Source organism: Brassica oleracea, chromosome C7 (genome assembly GCF_000695525.1).
Source record: "Brassica oleracea var. oleracea cultivar TO1000 chromosome C7, BOL, whole genome shotgun sequence".
NCBI classification, from domain to species: Eukaryota; Viridiplantae; Streptophyta; class Magnoliopsida; order Brassicales; family Brassicaceae; genus Brassica; species Brassica oleracea.
Genome location: NC_027754.1, coordinates 40,224,398 through 40,233,262, shown reverse-complemented (window position 1 = coordinate 40,233,262; position 8,865 = coordinate 40,224,398). Strand labels below are relative to the sequence as shown.

At 38.0% G+C, this 8,865-nt stretch overlaps 1 pseudogene; it reads right to left on the bottom strand.

The window, feature by feature from the left end:
• Positions 1 to 2,820: 2,820 nt before the first annotated feature.
• On the bottom strand, positions 2,821 to 8,409 carry LOC106303281 (annotated as a pseudogene).
• Positions 8,410 to 8,865: the final 456 nt, after the last annotated feature.

The window sequence follows — 8,865 nt, the reverse complement described above, 5'->3', positions numbered from 1 at the left end:
GGAGCAATCAAGCATAAAGAGAGATGTTTAACAGATGTGAGAGACCCCGGAAGGTCCAGCAGATCGGTTTGTATTAAGATCTTAAGATCAGCTGTTACAATGTGAGGCATCTTTTGAATGTTGCGCAATTTCATCAAACACGCTTCAATCTTCAAGTGCTTCAAAGACGGAGTATTCAAGCAAAAATATTGGCTTGGTGAACAAATAACGGATAAGCTTTGTAAGGAAGGCACCTCCACAGTAAAAGTTTGTGTAGCATCATGGTACTCTATTAGCAAATCTTCAAGGACAGGACATTTTGATAAAAGTCTTGTAAAGGATTCATTATCATTGCCTTTGTACTGCATAGATAGAAGATGCAGAGTTTTGAGCACTTTAAAGGAGTCTGGAACTAAAGTGACATTGAGGAAAACATATGAGAGATGCATGGCCACTAGTGTTTCACACGTTCTTCTTGGTAAGCTCAAACTCGACAAAAACCCATAAACCACATTTAGCTCATGCAGACTGCGGTTTGATGCAATTTCAAAGCACGATACAATATCTGTGTCAGAATAAGTTCCTTCAAGACTTAGGTGCAAACTTTCAAGAACTGGAGCCTTGTATAGTAAAAGAGATTTGTTAACAAATTGGCAAAAGCTTTCGTATGTTTCCATATTGAAATTGCCACAACTCAAGTTTTGGCAGAAGCATCCAAAGAGAACGCCAACGTTTCGACAAAACACTTGTGATCCGGACTTCGTTTGTCGGAAGATATGACAGTATCTTCAAGAGCAAATCGTCAGGGAAAGGACTAACTTTGTCCATCATCCAACAAATCCTTAATTCCTGAGCAAAATTACCAAACATGAGATCAGGATGGTTTACGAAGCTAGTGACATGTGTATCCAATTGATTAACTAGTTAATCAACAAGAAAGTTACTCCACAAAGTACGCTCGAGAAGGCTCTTAACGTACTGAGGTACAATCTCCCAGTAACCTGCGGATCCTGAAAAAGAATTGTTGGAGTAACGGACAAGGCAAGGAGTTGGATCAAGTGCCCAGTAATACGCGCTTGTACCAACCAGTCAGATGCGCCTTTAATTTGATACAAGCGGAACAATCATTTGCTTCTGCTCCAGGGATGCACATCCCTGCCGCGTAGACTCGGCTAGGTTCTTGTCCAATGGAACCGCTGTAGAAGCCATCTTGAGCCGCGGCATTGGACGGAAGAGAGGAGAGGATGAGACGGCGGTTTGCGTCATATGTACCGTTGGGTATGAAGTTCTTCCCGTTGTGTACGCACGTTTGTGCTGAAACTGAAGCAACAAAGGAAACAATGAGAACAAAACAGAGGATTAGTGAGGAACTCCTCTGCTTCATTTTCCTTACAAGATATTGTCTTAGTGTTCAAGCATCTGTCTGTTTTCACTATTTAAAAAGCAATGGAAGTTTCTGTGAGAGTTTCTAAATGTTGAATTCCTCAAAACTGATATACGGTCACTAAACGAAGGACAAAAAAAATCGAACGTCAAAAAAGAAAGAAAAAAAAAATCGAACGTCAAAGTCAAATGTTTCTGTTCATACAGTATTAGTTTCGTTTCAGATAATCATGAAGGTGTGTAGGATCTTAGTTAAGTCCTGTTATGAGTATATGACCTAGGACATCCGCAGAAGAAGACGTGAATAATGAACCCACTTGCATACATGCACATAGCACATGTTAATCACTCAAACTATACAATCGTCAATCAAGCGTTCATTTCATTCACGTAGTTTTTCTTATCCTCCTGAGGATTATGGCAAAATCTTTTGTTTTAGTGCTTACGCGTCTTGTCAGTTCTTAGAGCACCCCCATTAGTGAACTTATGGGGGGTTCACACAGATTCCAAAAAGAAAAAAAATATTAAAATAATGAATAGTGATGAACTTGTCTCTCTCCACCTCTTCTCATTGAACCGCACTGTAGTGCGGGTCCCACGGCACGTGGCGGCCCGCGATTGGTCCGATTAATTTTTTTTTTTTTTTTTTTTTAAAACAAAAATCAAACAGAAAAAAAATATAATAAAAAAATACTTTGTCAAGTGGGGGTGCTCTTACTAATTAAACAGAACTCGAAGTTTCTGTCTGAATTTTTTTTTTTTTTTTTTTTGGATAGTTTTCACTTTTAAGGTTTAGATAATATAACTATCTTATCAGCGTTACAGTATTGTAGACTACTAGCTACAATGAAATTGTGAAACAAGATCAGTAAACAGAGTAAATTTCAATTTGAGAAAGAATTGTATGGGGATTGAAGTTCTAACGCCCAAAAATAAAAACACTCAGGATCCATAACATCAAGATTGATCCTTAACGAGGATCAAATTGCTAATTGTTGCACCATCCATAGAGAAAAGACCTGACTCCAAAATGTCAGCTGGTTAGTCTTGATCGTGTGTGCTTCCGACAAAAAAATCCAGGTTGCTAAGGCAACGGGAAGATGAATTGTCGAAAATGTTGGATGATACATGGGACGTTTTTTTAACACATAACAACCCATTATTGATGCATTTGAAACTTCATTGCTGTAAAAATTCTCATGAATCAATTTAAAAAGCTTATAATTTGCTGTTTTAATTTAAATGCTACGATGTTCTTGTAGTTACCTATATTAAAGAACGTACATTTGTGTTGCAGATCAAATGTTGCAGCCATGTGGTTAATTAATTTTAAGAGATTATAAAGCTGTAAGACTAAAAGTTTTCAAAATATAGATAAAGTAAGTTTGTATTTTTTAGCCAAGGAACATATCCAAGAGTTGATTAAAAACATAAAGCGACATAAATATCCCTCAAAATAACGACATAACCTTCAAAGAAGAAGTCCACAAGACTAAACTACGAATCAGAACTCAGAAGCATACATGGTTTCATGACTTTCATCACTAAAATCAGAGGGGAGGGATGATCAAACGGATCACACCGTTCTTGGCAATGGTCTTGATCTTACGGCCAGGAATACTGACCTGACTTTCGAGCATAGCCACCTCACCAGAGTAGAACCGGCCACCAGAGTCAAGGCCAACGGCAGGAGCATCACCAGTCACCGATACTCTCCCGTTCACGACGGAGACGGTGAACCTATCCTTGGGAACACCCGGCATGTCTACACGCACGTATAGACCGCCGTTTGAGAGAATCTTCCACTCATAGGCCATATCCGAACCTATGTTCACGCATGGGTGTGGCTCCAGTAACGGACCGGTTAACTCCGGGTCTGCGCTTCCACAACCAAACTCATTATATTTCACATACGGTTTAATGACATATTTCAAAAGCTTGCAGAAAGAGAACATATGTAAATACCATGTGGATCCGTGCCGTGAGGAAACGTGTGAGGACCCGTGCTACAACGATCTTTGACCATAAAATAGAGACAAAAGTAACAATTAATTTAGGGTATAATAAGAATATATATTTAAAAGTTTGTGAGAAAAAGACTTGTAGAAAAAAAAAATCAAGATAATAAATTAATAAACCATTAAATCAGATAATTAATTGTATAAAAAACAAATCAAAGATAATAAAGGAAAATGTGGTGAAAGGTTACCTTCTCGGTCTGGGCCACCAAGAAACGCTGTAGAAAATAAATTGAAATTTTTTTTAGTATATAGAATCTTTAGTATATTGATTTAAATAACCAAAAAAAGGGATTATAGTTTGAAAGTAATATACAGATGCATGAAGGGCTTTGTGATGAGGCGCGGGTCTTGGAGAGGTGAAGCCTGAGAACACCGTCCGACATGTGTGAGACCAAGCCGGAGATCTCGCAGCATTTACAGACGAGACCTGTAGCGGAGCCGTAGTTCCGAGGAGAAGAGTCATGTTTGTGCTCTTTTGGTGCGTCCGCGGTGATAGACACAGCCTTCTTCGTCGGGTCAATCCTAACCTTTATGCTGTCTTGTGGAACACCGGGAAAGTCAATCCGAATGAACATGTCCTCGTTCTCAAGCATCTTGAACTCTGTGAACCCTTTTGGTCCGCTTACGAGAAACGGGTTGTTAACCGCGTAAAACCCTTCTGCTCCACACCAAAACAGACATACACAAAGACAGAAAAAAACAAAACTGAGAAAAAAAGTATAGTATAAGTGAAAACGTGAACGAGATTTGAGGATGGTTGAGAAGTATCTTACCTCTAGATGGAGGAGCAACGGTAAGAGGGACCACCATTTTTCAACAACGAGAGAGAAGTTTTCGGTGAGGTTTCAGATTTCTAAAGGTGACTGTTCTTTAGGGTTTCTCTCTCACTGTTTTTTTCGACCTTTATGTTTCAGAGGAAAGAGAAGGCAACGAACAAAGACAAGGCAATGAGCTGTCGTCTTTCAATTTGCGACTTCGTAATGCATCAGAATTAGACACGCTTCGACTCCCCATTTGTGAAACTTTTTTCTTTATTTTTGTAATTATTAAGGAGAAAAAGAGTGTATGATCCGATCCCATATGTACAAGCCTACGTCGTGAAATCATGTTTATCTTTTGGTTACACCTAAATACGTGTGATGGATAAACATGATAGACATATACATGTTAATTTGATTGCGCTCTTATAAAAATATATCATTCATATTGTTCTTCAAATATTCAAAATCCAAAAAACATGAAGAATAGTCCATTAGTTTAAACATATAATAAGGTCCATCATATATAAGCATGAACTAATTAAGATGGTGATAAAACTAGAAAGGAGGGATAATAAGGCGGATGACACCATGTTTAGCAATTACTTTGATCCGACGGTTGTCATAGGCTAGAGGAACGACGGCGACCTTGCCTCTGTACTCACGCCCGCTCGAGTCGTGCAAAGCGGGAGGAGCTCTTCCGATAACAGTGATGCCACCGTCACTTTCAACCGTCATCATGAAACGATCATTGGGGACGCCGGGCATGTCAATACGCAGGAAGAGACCGCCGTTTGGGAAATGCTTTGATTCGTAGGCACTCGTGGATCCCTCCAACACTGAAGGGTGTGGTAGTGTGACCGGACCTGTAAACGCCGGATCTGTCCAAAACAGTAAATCACATAACATAACATTTATCAATATTATAATATACTTTAACGTCCCCAATTAATTCTTTGTTCAGTAGTGTAATTAATTGATATACATACAACATAAGAGAAAAGAACATGCATGAAAAATGTGAAATATACATACGGCTAATACTACAGAGACCTCAATTTATAAACTGTAAGTTGTGTCACAATGGAGCCATTATTTAATTATACATACATACATACATAACAATCCAGATTATGCGCCTGAGGGTTTGTGAAGTTATCTTATCGCTTAATAATCAAATCAAATGAAATAAATACCTTCTGCGTTATGTCCACGAAGATGGGCTACCAAATTAAAGAATAAAATATATTATTTAAAAGATAAAAGTAAGGAAGAAAATGTAAAAAAGTAAGTCAAACTTTAATATGTATAAGCATAGCAAGAGGATGGCCACCTGCGACTGCAACCATAGAATCAGCACACATCCCATGAACAACGTCAGATACTATATGATATGCAATTATGCATAGAAAGAATAAAAACCAATACTTAAAATCCAATAACTTCTGGGTTATACCCATTAATTACGCAAGCTGTCACAAGAACAAAAAAAAAAGCTTTAACATTCAAAACTGGTAAATGAAAGCAAGAAAAATAAATCATCTATTGATTCGAGATTAAACACGAAGAGACATTACCAAGGAAAGGAACAGTAGGCATTGTGGCACCACCAACTGAGAGAGACAAAACATAAACAAAATGTCAGATCGATATCAGTCTCCCGAAAATAAATATATATGAAAGATTTTTTTTATGTTGCATTAATTCGAGAAATTAGCTTACAAGAACATGAGGAAGGGAAATGAAGATTGATCTTCTTCTTGGAGAGAATGAGCCTGACGACACCATCTCCAACAAAACACTGAATGTTACTGATCTCACAACAATCGCAGACAAGTCCCGTTACGGCTCCGTATTTGCGGTGAGAAGAATCGTGTCTAAACTCTTTCGGTGCGTCTCCGAACACAAAAACAGCCTTCTTCAATGGCTCCACAAGGATTCTCACACTTTCTTTGGTGACACCAGGGAAATCAAACCTCGCGTACAGATCCTCATTCTCTTCCATGAGCTTGAACTCAGTAAACCCTTTTGGTCCGTTCACCTGATACGGATTATTCCTTGCGTAAAACCCATCTGACCACAAAAAAGATGATATTATATGATAAGTATATAATATCAATCAACATTAAAGATTTAAAGAATGATGAATAGAACTAGGATAAATAATACCATGAGATTGAGGGACGGGACCGATGTTCATGACCGGCATGGTTAGACGGAGGTGTTAGGGTTTTGGAGTTTTTCTTAAAGATTTCTCTAACTTTTTTTTTCTCTTTATGGTTTTAGAGGTTTGTGAGATTTTACCAGAGGGAACCTTTAAGCGAAAGAGAGAGGTATGGAGGTTTGTCAGGTAAAAATGACAAACAATCCCCGTTGTGACACGTGCCATTTTTGCATTTGTCAACAGTTTCAACGTTGAAAAAAACTTATATTTAATTTACCTGCAGTAATATACACAGTCTAGTCTACATATATATATTATATACGTATTTGTTTTTTTTATCAAAATATATTATATACGTATAATTTTGAAATCTTCAACAGTTCGTACACTAGTGACAGGTCTGAGTTTTTATTTAGACACGTTAAAAAGTTGGTCTTTGGCTAAAATTAGCAAGGTTTCAGCTTTATTTTGTCGACTAGTTTTCAGCTCTATTGTAGACCTCGTAACTGCATGCGCTTTCAGGCACACAGATAAAGACGTTGTTTTTGTTTGTTTTATAAGTATATTCATATTGTTCTTTTTGATCAAAAAAAAAGTTCATATTGTTCTTAACAGCGTTTGTACTCTGTACATACAGATAAATATACACACTTCCACCAAATGTTTAACATTTGTACGTAAATTATAAGTAATTTCGTATAAGCCCACTTTACTTTTTGTTTTTGCTAAATAATATTGCTATCTGATAACATTAATTTACTACATATATTGGGGTCTTTAGATAACTTTCATCTACCCCATGTATTTAATGTAACAATTTCAGTGTGTCAAATGATTACTAATGTACAAATATGAGGCAATTGTTTTATATCAAAGTATTATCTTTTTTAAAATAACTTACTGGCTTCTAATAAAATAAATCGTGTTTAATTTTTTATCTTGCATGTATATATTGGGTTTAACGGGATAGAAGTAATAAAACTTGTTTCGCCAGATCTTGCCAACGAATAGTCCCAAGCTTTATTTTGAACTATAATTAAGCATGATGTTTCATTTCATGGCAGCATTGAAGTTAGAGCTATAAATGGGTGATAATAACTTATTAGGGAATATTTTTGGTAGCTGAAATATAGCAGAATCGCAAGGCTGACAAAGAAGAAGAAGCTTGATGCGGAGATTCATTCAAAGAGTCTCGCATTTTGATGATAGCTAATCTACTTACTTAAAGAGAAGACTCATGCATAAAGCGTAGGACGTTACACAAAATAAAGTAATGTCTCTTTTTGCAACATATCCAAAAGTAGTCGAAATTTAAAAAAAAACATCAAAGCGCTTAATCCCAACAAAAAGGTCTAGAAACATGCATATCATGAAATCAAAGGGGAGGGATGAGGAGGCGAATCACACCGTTCTTGGCGATGGTTTTGATCCGACGGCTAGGAATATTGACAGGAGCGGAGAGCATAGCCACGTCACCAGAGTAGAACCGGCCAGCAGAGTCGTGGCTAACGGAAGGAGCTTGACCAGTCACCTTCACTATCCCGTTAGCGACTGTGACAGCAAAGTTGTCTTTGGGAACGCAGGAAATTAATATCATTAAAAAAAAAACAAAATAATAAAAATAGAAAGGGGAAAGTCGACGTACAGATGCAGGAGGAGGGATCGGTGCAAGTGTTGGAGAGGACAAGTCTGAGAACACCGTCGGACATTTGGAAGGTGCAGCCGATGAAGTCGCAGCAAGTGCAAATGGTTTTGATGATGGTGAGGTATTTACGGGAAGAGGAGTCATGGTTGTGGACCTTGGGTGCTTCTCCGTAGACGATCACAGCTCTCTTCGAACGGCTAAGGCCAACCCTCACGCACTCTTCTGGGACGCCGGGAAGGTCAAGCCTCACGAAAGTGTCATCGTTCTCAGCAAGCGGAGTGAACTCATCAAAACCCTTTTGGCCCGTTCAACAGAAACGGGTTCAAGAATCCTTCTGCTCAACAACAAAACCAACATTAAACCTTGTGATGAGTCAAGGGGGAAAGTTAATGTGATTTGATGCTTGGTTTCAGACTTACCGGGAGATTGAGGGATGGGAGGTAGAGGAACGGCGGCCATGATTCAGCAGAGTGAGTTTGTAAGCTGTAAGCTACTGGTTAGGGTTTCTTCTCTTTCTCTCTCTCTCTCTCTCTGAGTTTTTAGCTTTTACGACTTTAGTTTTTGGGGGATCTTTATGGGAGGAAGGCAACCCAGGAGGGAAGATTTTGTCAGTCGAAAACGACAAAAATACAGTAGCTAAGAGACACGCGTCTTCCTCTTATTTGTGGAACAATTTCTTAGTTTTTCTTAATTTAATTCACATAAAACTATATTTGTTACAACTTGAATAGGCACATCGGTCATCATCATCAGATAAGTATAGAGTTGAAGACTCAAATGAGTTAATGGTGAAAATCTTAAATGCCTAATTAAATCATAATTAAGGATGAAAAATAGTAGGCTTGTTGTACAGATTCAAAGGCTGTTTCACAATTCAAAACTCAAAAGCCCTTTTGTCATTTCTCCACAAGTGTG